The sequence below is a fragment of the Myotis davidii genome, unplaced genomic scaffold (genome assembly GCF_000327345.1).
Source record: "Myotis davidii unplaced genomic scaffold, ASM32734v1 scaffold345, whole genome shotgun sequence".
In the NCBI taxonomy this organism is placed as follows: domain Eukaryota; kingdom Metazoa; phylum Chordata; class Mammalia; order Chiroptera; family Vespertilionidae; genus Myotis; species Myotis davidii.
In genome coordinates, this window is record NW_006296540.1 from 2,705,825 (window position 1) to 2,715,830 (window position 10,006).

The following is a 10,006-nucleotide window of genomic DNA, read 5'->3' on the forward strand; positions in this document are numbered from 1 at the left end:
AGCAAAATCGCATATCAGCCGAGCATACACCCAGCAGCGCTGCTGATGCCGGAACGGTATGTGGAATGAAGTGGGCGGGCATCGGGAGGCCACTATGGCACGGGGCAAGCACTATGGGCAGTCTATCTGAAGTGTACCTGGCGTATAAGACGACCCCCCACTTGGAGGCATATTTTTCAGGGCCAAAAAATCGTCTTATACGCCGGCAAATACGGTAGATTAGATATCTTTATGAATTTGACTACTCTAGGTACCTCATACAAGTGAACTCAGACTTTGCTGTTGTTTTGCAACTGGCTTAGTTCATTTACCATGTCTTCAAGGTTGATTCATATTATGGCAAGTCTCAGAATTTTCTTCCTTCTTAAGGATGAACAATTTTCCATACTATGTACATAACACATTTTGTTTAGCCATTTATCCATAAATGAACACCTGAGTTGCTTGTACCTTTACAGCTATTACAAATAATGCTGCTATGAACAAAAGTTTACAAATATATTTCAAGCCCCTGCTCTCATTTTTATGGGTATATACCCAGAAGTGGAATTGCTAGATCCTAAGTTAATTCTGTGTTTAATTTTTTGAGGAATCATCATACGATTTTCTACAGCAATTGTACCATTTTACATTCCTATCATCAATGCATAATGATTCCAAATTCCCCACATCCTTGCCAATACTTATTATTTTCGGTTAGTGTGTATGTTTTAAATAATGGCCATCCTAATGGGTGGTAAATGGCATATTTTATAGTCAGTTTAAAACATCCTGTTACACATATTTGCCAGTCCATGCAAGAAAACTGTGGGGTGCCAGCCAAGGTTTGAAGCATTCACTCAGAAACACTCTATTATTTGTTCTTGCCCTAATTTTACATAGCTCTCCCCTGCCCATCTCTAATTTCTCAACTCTGACTTTTAGAGCTCATATTTAGCTCCTCTATTCAATTCCAATTTTTAGTTTTATTCAATTTCAATTTTTAGTTTTCAAGTTTTTCAAGTTCAGAACTTTGCCGTAGCACTCTTGCCTATATTCTGACTTTGCCCTTCTCTCTGAATCATCTGTGAATTCACTACTCATATCTAGCTCAGCAACTCTAATCGTGAAATAATGACATAGGCAATAAACACAACCTGTAAGATGTCTGCAAACCTGAGACTTTGGGCCCAAACTCTGGTTTTCTGACTTCTAAGGTTATTCTGACGCTAAAAACAAATACAAGTTTTGTATGGGAAACATAGAACATGTCCATCCAGAAGTACATCTCACCAGAGCAGCTTCCTATATAGAAAACTGCTTATGTAGTTCTGCCCACTTTTGGTACCAGAAACTATATATGCCAATAGATATATGCTGTCCATCTAGTACAAATATCTAAATACAACAGTACCTCATAAATATATGAAGATGGATTTAAGGACTAGTTGAGCATATCTGATCTCTAGGAAATGATAATAATATCTAGTTTTCTATATAATGAACTTTTACAAGGTAATTATAAATTGTATATATAAAGGGAATTTTTATAAGAATTTCTATCTTTCTCCAAGGAATCTATAAGACTCAAAATCCGAAAATTTATACGTTGTATTTGGTCCAGTTTTACCTTCTCTTTATGTTGCACACATTCGTTAACACTGTTGTCTATGCTTCATGTGTTTTGTTTTGTATGTGTGTTCTATAGAATTCTATGCTATATGTGCCTCTTAGCGTAATGGTGCTGACTAGTATTTACGTAAAATTGACCATCTGCTTAAGCTTTTAGTTTTAATTTAGAACCTTTATCAAATATATGCGGTCCTTCCAATATGCTCCACAGTATGCCGTCCCTAGTTGCTTGTTGTACTGGTGTGTGGAGAAGTAGGTTTATGGTGGTGGTATGTGAAACACAGTTTGTCTTATTTTCCATATGAACAACTGTAAACCTACTTTTGTGCATCCCATATGTCTTTCTGCCCAGTGAGCTTTGGCCCACCACTTGTCTTGATGCTGAGTGTCCTGGCGAACTGCTTCTCTCTTCTTCATCTCTGCTCTCTAAACATGCAGGAGAAAGACGCTTTTTTTTTTTAATGGTCTAAGCTGAAAATTAATTCCTCTCCTAAAAAATAAAGACACACGGCTGTTATAACGCTTCATTTTTACTCTTATTAGATGTCCTTTGAGACAAAATCAGCTCATGGGTTTTATTATTTAGCTATTTACTAAATAGCACATGGCTCTACATGCATCATGAAAAGAATTAGAACACATCCATATATTTCAGACAATGGCACACACCTCAAAACTACTTTGGTATGCACATAAATTAATTGTATTTGCAAACAAAATATAAATACATTGAAACTCATTGCAATGATAGTACTTAAATAGTCTAGTGACTGTCTTGATGCAACCAAGAAGTAGGCTCTACTCCCTTCTGAACTTCCTTAAGACATGAAATTGGTACCTTCATATTCCTTTTCAGATTATCTAGCTCCCACTACCCCCCTTCTCCTTTCCCCCTTTCCTGTATAGCTGCTCAATTCTATCTGCCTTCCAAGCCTTATTCCTTATACTTATTCTTTTTCCAGAAAGAAAAAAATAATAATTTCAATGTTACTTTCCATTTGTTGCGACAAATCACTCCAGCTAATGGCATTGATCATTTTGTTTAACATCACGGGTCAACAAAACTGTTCTTAATCAAAATTTAATTCAAAATTATTTTCTATAGATAACTTATTTCCCCTTCAAAATAACAATATAGGTACTTTTAATTCCATTTTCTGTATAACAAACAGAATATGCTTATGTTCATGTAGCTTGCAAGTGCTTAAATACTTTTAATCATAGATGTTTCTCTATAATAAGAGCATGATGTTACCCTTTCCACATACTCTATTTTAAGGGTAATTGACTTTAATTTTAACATAAAGCACTAATAGTGTAATAATTAGCACATGTAAAAATGGATCCATAGTGGTATTTAGCTTGGGTTGGGCGATAATAAGTCTGTGTCCTTGACTCAATACTTTCATTGATTGCCATTTTTTCATACATCACGAATGAGGGATGTGCTTCAAACAAAATAATTGGTCCGTTCATTCCTGTTAGGTCTGGTATTTTACTTATTAAAAGAACAATGATAGAGAATAAAACAGCACATGCTCAGGAAGTTTGTCTAAACGTGGCACAGTGACCACATGTGCTCATCTTTTTACCCTATTCCAAACCTAACTGAAATTACAGGAGAAAAAAAAATTTACAAGAGCAAAGAGAATAGAAAGACATGAGAGAAGTTGAAAGAGAACGACTAGGGATCATGATATGGGAGCCAGCAAGAGGAATGAAAGCCACTTCTCAGGATAGCAGTTGTACAGTGGACATCAACAGCAATCTTTCCAGATTTGCTGCTGGAAGACAGATAGCTCTAGGAGGAAGTGGAGGGGATAAAAGTTGGTAAAAGACTATAATTTAAAATACTGATTTATGTGGTTGAGCACTGGAAAGAAAATATTGCTAGCTTTTGAAATATATTTTAAAGTATATTTGGAGGAAATACCAGCAGATGTGTAAAAAATTTAAGGAAAGAAAATATTAACTTCAGAATAAACCAAAATATTCAAGAAATAAACTACTTAGTGGTTATAAATATATACTACTAGAGGCCTGATGCATGAAATTTGTGCAAGGGGCTGGGGCTCGGCCCTGGCAGCCCTGGCTGCCTCTTGGTCCCACGGCCCTGCGGCCCTGCCCACTGGTTGTTCTGTAAGGTCATTCCAGAAGGTCATCCTGGAAGATCATTCCGTTTGCTGGTCTAATAAGCATATTACCTCTTTATTATATAGGAAAATACTCTAAGTCCTATCACTTCATTAAACCTTAATATAAAGGAAATAGCAGAAGTAGGGGTGGTGTATGTATGCAAAAAAGAGAACTTCAAAATACCATACAAGTTAGATAATAGGCAATAGAATCTACCTAGAGTAGATAATTCCATTTATTTTGGAAGACAAAAACAGTGGGACTGCTTTTTCATTAGAAGCCTTTCAGGATTATTTGACCTCTTTAACTATGTATGTGTATTATTTAACAAAAATTAAATTGAAAAACAACAAAGCAGATATTCGGTTAATTACATTTTCAGACAATTTGTAGAGAAAGATATTTCTTGTGGTGACACATGCCAGCATTATAGCTTTTAAATTAATCCTCTAATGATTTTTATACAACTCTAATAACTTACAGTCTCTAATTAGGAAGCACAAAATTATGTGAAAAAAGACTTATTGGTGTAGGCAAATTGGAGCTAGGGAGCAAGCACATGGTATGTGACTTCCTTACTTATGATTAAGATTTTTAAAACTCAATTTAGAATAATTTTTAAATATTAGAAAAGCATACAAAGTTTGAAAAATTCCCTGCTTTCCTGAAGTATACTTAGCCAAACACATTGCCCTTAATGAAACAGTGTGATAATTTTGAAAACACATTCATATCAAAATATAGAATATTTAAATCACAAAAGAAAGATTCCTTATGCACCTCTTCAGGGGCAAATCTGTTAAGGTATTTGTCACCATAGGTTAGTTTTATCCGTGCTAGAATTTTCAAAGTGAAAATCATAAGATAGGTACTAGTTAGTGTATGAATTATTTTGCTCATTATTGCTTCATATATTCATCCATATTGCTATGCCTATCAGTCATTCATTTCTTTTGTTTTGTGTGAATATACCTTAACGTCATTCATTCTCTTGTTGATTGACATTTGAATTGTTACCAGTTTCTGAATATTCTGAATAAAATTTTTATGAATGTTTATGTTGAAGTCTTTTTGTGGATGTGTATTTTTACTTATCAGTAGAAAGTACACTTGAAAGAATTTTCTAGATTGTGAGATAGATGTAGGTATGATTTTATAAGAAACTGGGAATATCTTCCCCACCTATCAATGTATAAGAATTTAGTTGTGTTACATTCTTCCCAAAATTTGGTGATATCAAGGTTTAGCTTTTTACTTCATTTTTATATTTTATTTTGTCTTAGCAATAAACATATGACATCTCATTGCTTTTCATTTTAACCTATCTGATGACTTATGAACACTTTTTCATGGATTTCTTGCTATTCAGGTACAGTACTTTGTAAAGTATCTGGTCAAATGTTTACCCATTTTTAAATAATTTTTATTATTAACATTTAGGAAGACTTTTGTAATATCCTCTTAACCCCAGTCCATTGTCAAATATACATATTGAAAACATTTTCTTTCAATTCATGGTTTGTCTATTCATTTGTTAAACAACATTTTCTATGACAATATTGATTTTAAATGATATCTAATTTATTATTTTTATGGTTAGTTTTTATTTTATCCTGTGTAAAAAATATTTGCCTACTCTAAAGTCTAAATGATAATATCCTAAGATTCTAGAAACTATAATTTTAGACTTCTAGGTTATATCTAAAATCCATCTCATATTACTTTTTTACATTGAGTGTGGTAGAGTTTGAGGTTATTAAATATATAGCATTCCAGAGCATTTTGGAGAATCATTTTTTTGAAAAGACTTAAATTTATACCTAGTAATTTTATTTTCTTTCTGTTATTTTAACTATATCTTTTTAAAATGATTTTGGTTTTTTAAGTAACCTCTTTTTATAAATTGTTTTTATTGATTTTTAGAGAGAAAGGGAGAGAGATAGAAAGATAGAAACATCGATGAGAGAGAAATCATCCACTGCTTCCCTCCTACACAACTGGTAGCCCCTAGGATAAAGCCCACAACCTGGGCATGTGCCCTGACGGGGAATCAAACCCTGACTTCCTGGTTCATAGGTTGACACTCAACCACTGAGCCACACCAGCTCTCTGTCTGTGGAAATTTTAAGAGAAGATGTGCTATTGAGCAGAGGGATGTGGAGTAGGGCGCCCAGGAGAAAAAAGCAACATAAAGTATTACAGATGTCCCCTTTGTTTGTTTATGGGGTTTTTTCCCCCTTGACCCTCTCCACCTCATACCCACCCCTCCCTGGCCTTCACCACTCTATTTATGTGTCCATGGGTTATGCATATATGCATATGAAGTTCCCAGATTAATCACTTAATTGCATTATTAATTTTTAATTAACATGTGGAAAACATATATAAAAGTAAATTTGCCATAACCGGTTTGGCTCAGTGGATAGAGCGTCGGCCTGCGGACTGAAAGGTCCCGGGTTCAATTCCGGTCAGGGGCATGTACCTGGGTTGCAGGCACATCTCCAGGGGGGAGTGTGCAGGAGGCAGCTGATCGATGTTTCTCTCTCATCGATGTTTCTAGCTCTCTATCTCTCTCCCTTCCTCTCTGTAAAAAATCAATAAAATATATTTTTAAAAAAAGTAAATTTGACAAGTTTTAATGCATATATATACCTGTGAAAGTATAAACACAATCAAGTTAATTAACATATCCATAAGTCCCAAAATTTCTTTGGGAGTTCCTTTGTCTCGGTGCCCCCAGACAACCATTGATTTTCTTTGTGTCACTATAGATTAATTTGATTGTCTTACAAATTTATATAATGTAATCATCAAAAACACAATATATATTCTTTTACAGAAGGTCTGTGTCAACACAATTATTTTATGACTATAGGCCTGGTGCATGAATTTCTGCACAGGTGCAATCTTGTCAGCCAGCTGGGAGGAGGCACCATGGGAGGTTGGCTGGCTGGCCCAGCCCTCGGTCCAACCAGGGCCGGCCAGGGGAAGGGGCTGCCCCCTGATCAGGCTGGTTGACCAGGCACAGTGCGCAACATAGCGACTGGTCATTCTGGTTGTTCCTGTCATTCCAGCATTCCAGTAGCTTAGATTTTATATATATAGATTTATGCATTTTTTATTTGTATCAGTAGTTTGTTATCTTTTTTGCAGATGATTTTGCATTGTATGAATGCATCATAGTTTATCAATTCATCAGTTGATGGGCATTTGCAATGTTTATAGATTTTTACTATCTACACTAATAAAAGAGGAACATGGTAATTGGTGTGCAACCACTACCCTTCCCATTGGCTAATCAGCAAGATATGCAAATTAACTGACAGCCAAAATGGCGGCCAGCAGCTAGGCAGCTTAAACTGAACATGAGGCTGGCTTGCTTCAGTGACGGTGGACTCCAACGTTCCCCGCCTGCCGCTGCAGGCCTCTGAGCAGGCAGTTGTAAACATAGTAACATATAGAAGCTAAAAAATACCTCCAGAAACCTGCTTTCAGTGAGCTGGGATCTCAGAGCTGGAGTCAGAGCTGGAGTTATACATTGTTTCGATTACCTACTTTCAGCAGTGGAGGCCTAAGAGCTGGAGCCTCAGAGCTAAAGCTGGCCCAGAATTAAAAAAAAAAAAAAAAAAAGAAAAGAAAAGAAAAAAAAGGAGCAGTTGGGAGCTTCCGTCACCCACCAGCCTGAAAACAGCCCTCAGTCCCTCACCCAGGCTGGCCAAGCACCACAGTGGGGACCCCCACCCTGATCCAGGACACCCTTCAGGGCTAACTGCCAGGCCCACCCATGCACCAGGCCTCTATTCTATATAGTAAAAGGGTAATATGCCTCCCAGCACCAGATCAGCAGAGCCAAGAGGCCTCCCGGCACTGGGATCAGTGTGACAGGGGGCAGCGGCCAAACCCCCTGATCGCCCTGTGGCTCTGTGTGTGACAGGGGGCGGTGCCCCACCCCCCCATGGGCCCTACTCTGTGTGTGACGGGGTAGGGCCATAACCTCCCCATCAGCCCTGCCCTGAGTGTGAGAGTAGTGGCGTCCCAACCCCCTGATCGGCCCTGCTCTGTGGGTGATAGAGGGCAGCGCCCCAACCCCTTGATCCTCCCTGCTCTGTGTGTGACTGGGGGCAGTGCCCCAACTCCCCTATCGACCCTACTCTCTGAGTGACAGGGGGGAGCTCCTTAACCCCCTGATGGGCCCTGCTCTGTGCGTGACGGTGTGGCGCCGCAACCTCCCCATCAACCCTGCCTTGAGTGTGACAGGGGGCGGTACCCCAACCCCCAAGTCGGCCCTATCCTGAGCGTGACTGGGGGTGGCATCGCAACTTCCCGATCTGCCCTGCTCAGTGCATGACAGGGAGCGGTGCCCCAACTCCCCAATTGGCCCTGCTCTGAGCCCAACCAAGGGCTGCACCTAGGGATTGGGCCTGCCCTCTGCCACCCGGGAGCAGGCCTAAGCCATCAGGGTGTTATCTCCCGAGGGGTCCCAGACTGCGAGAGGGCACAGGCCAGGCTGAGGGACCCCCCCCTTCCCCTCTGAGTGCACAAATTTTTGTGCACTGGGCCTCTAGTTATATATAAATCTGCAATGTACATTAATATACAAGTTGTTGTTTGGATATATGCTTTAAATTCTTTCCTAGGTTAACAGCTGTGAGTAGAATGCCTGGGTCATATGATAGGTATATATTTAATTTTTAAGAAACTTTGAAATAGTTTTAGCAAGTGGTTATACTATTTCACATTCTTACCAGCGGTGTCTGAGAATTTCTGTTGAAACATATCCTCTTGCAGCACTTGGTATGATCAATCCTTATATTTTAGCCATACTAATGGATGTATAGTGGCATCTCATTGTTTTCATAATTTTCATTTTTCTAATAACTAATTATATGAAGCATATTTCCTTATACTTATTTTCCATCCTTATCACATCTCTATATCTTCTATGTTGACCTCCTTTGTCAGCCTTCATTCCAGTACCACATTGCCTGCTTACTGCAGCTTTAAAATATCTTAAAGTCAGTTCCTAAGAGTCTTTAAAATGTATTCTTCATTTAAATGTTGCTTTGGTAATTATAGTTCTTTCCATTTTTAAATTGAAACAATATCTGCTTAAATTTGTATTGGCATTGTTTTGAATCTCTTGATCAGTTTGAAGAGAATTATTAATTCTTCTGACCCCTATACTTGATATACCTCTACATTATTTAGGTCTTTTTAAATATTTCTCAGTAATATTTTTGTCTTATTCAGCCAATAGGTGTGTCTCTTGACAGATTTTTATCTAAGAGTTTCATAGTTTTCATGCTATCGTAAATGATATTACTTTATTTCTTGTTTCTATTACTGATTGGTAAGTGCTACTATATGTAGAAAAAACATTTGAACATGTTTAATAATATTGCATTATGCAGTCTAGCTAAATTCACAATTTACTTAGTTCCCATAAGATTTTCTATATAGATGACCCTGCTATCTTTTGTCAAAAATAGATTTCCTTTCCAAGGTAGGTGGCTTTATTCCTCGTGCTTGTATTACTGTACTGGCCAAAAACCTGGGGGGAAAAGTGAGTGTCTTTGCCCCTTTTTTAATATTTGGAGGAAAATATCCTGTTGAATGTAGGTTTTTCACAGATTTACTTTCCCAGTTTAAGTTACCTTAATCTTTCTAGTATTTTGTGTTTTATTGGGAGTAAATGTTAGATTTTGTCCCATTTTTTCTGCATCCATTGAAATAAAAAAATTTTCTTTTTAAATTTAATATGATAGGAATTTCATTTACTGATTTTCAAATGTTGATCAAATTTTAAAATTTATAAAAAGCCTTACTTTATCATGGCATTTATATTTGATATATTTTTGAATTTGATTTATTAAATAATGTTAAGAATTTTTGCATCTATGTTCATGAGGGCTATAGGTCTGTAGTTTTCTTTTTCTTTTTTTCCCTCCACAATGCTTATCTTATAGAAAGTGTGAGAAATATTCCCATATCTTTATTTTTTAGTAGAATTTTAAGGATTGCTATTATTTTTAAAATAACAGGCAGAAATGACCCCTGGAGCCATTTAGTCCTTTAATCTCAATAGTAGTATGGAGCTATTCAGTTTATCTATTTCTTCTGGAATAAATTTTTAAGGAATTCCTTCTCTCAAGAATTGTGTTTCATGTAGGTTGTTAAAGTTATTGGCAAAAAGTTGCCATACTATTTTCTTTTATCCCTTTAATACACGTATATTATGTCATGGTGTAGCCCCAATAAT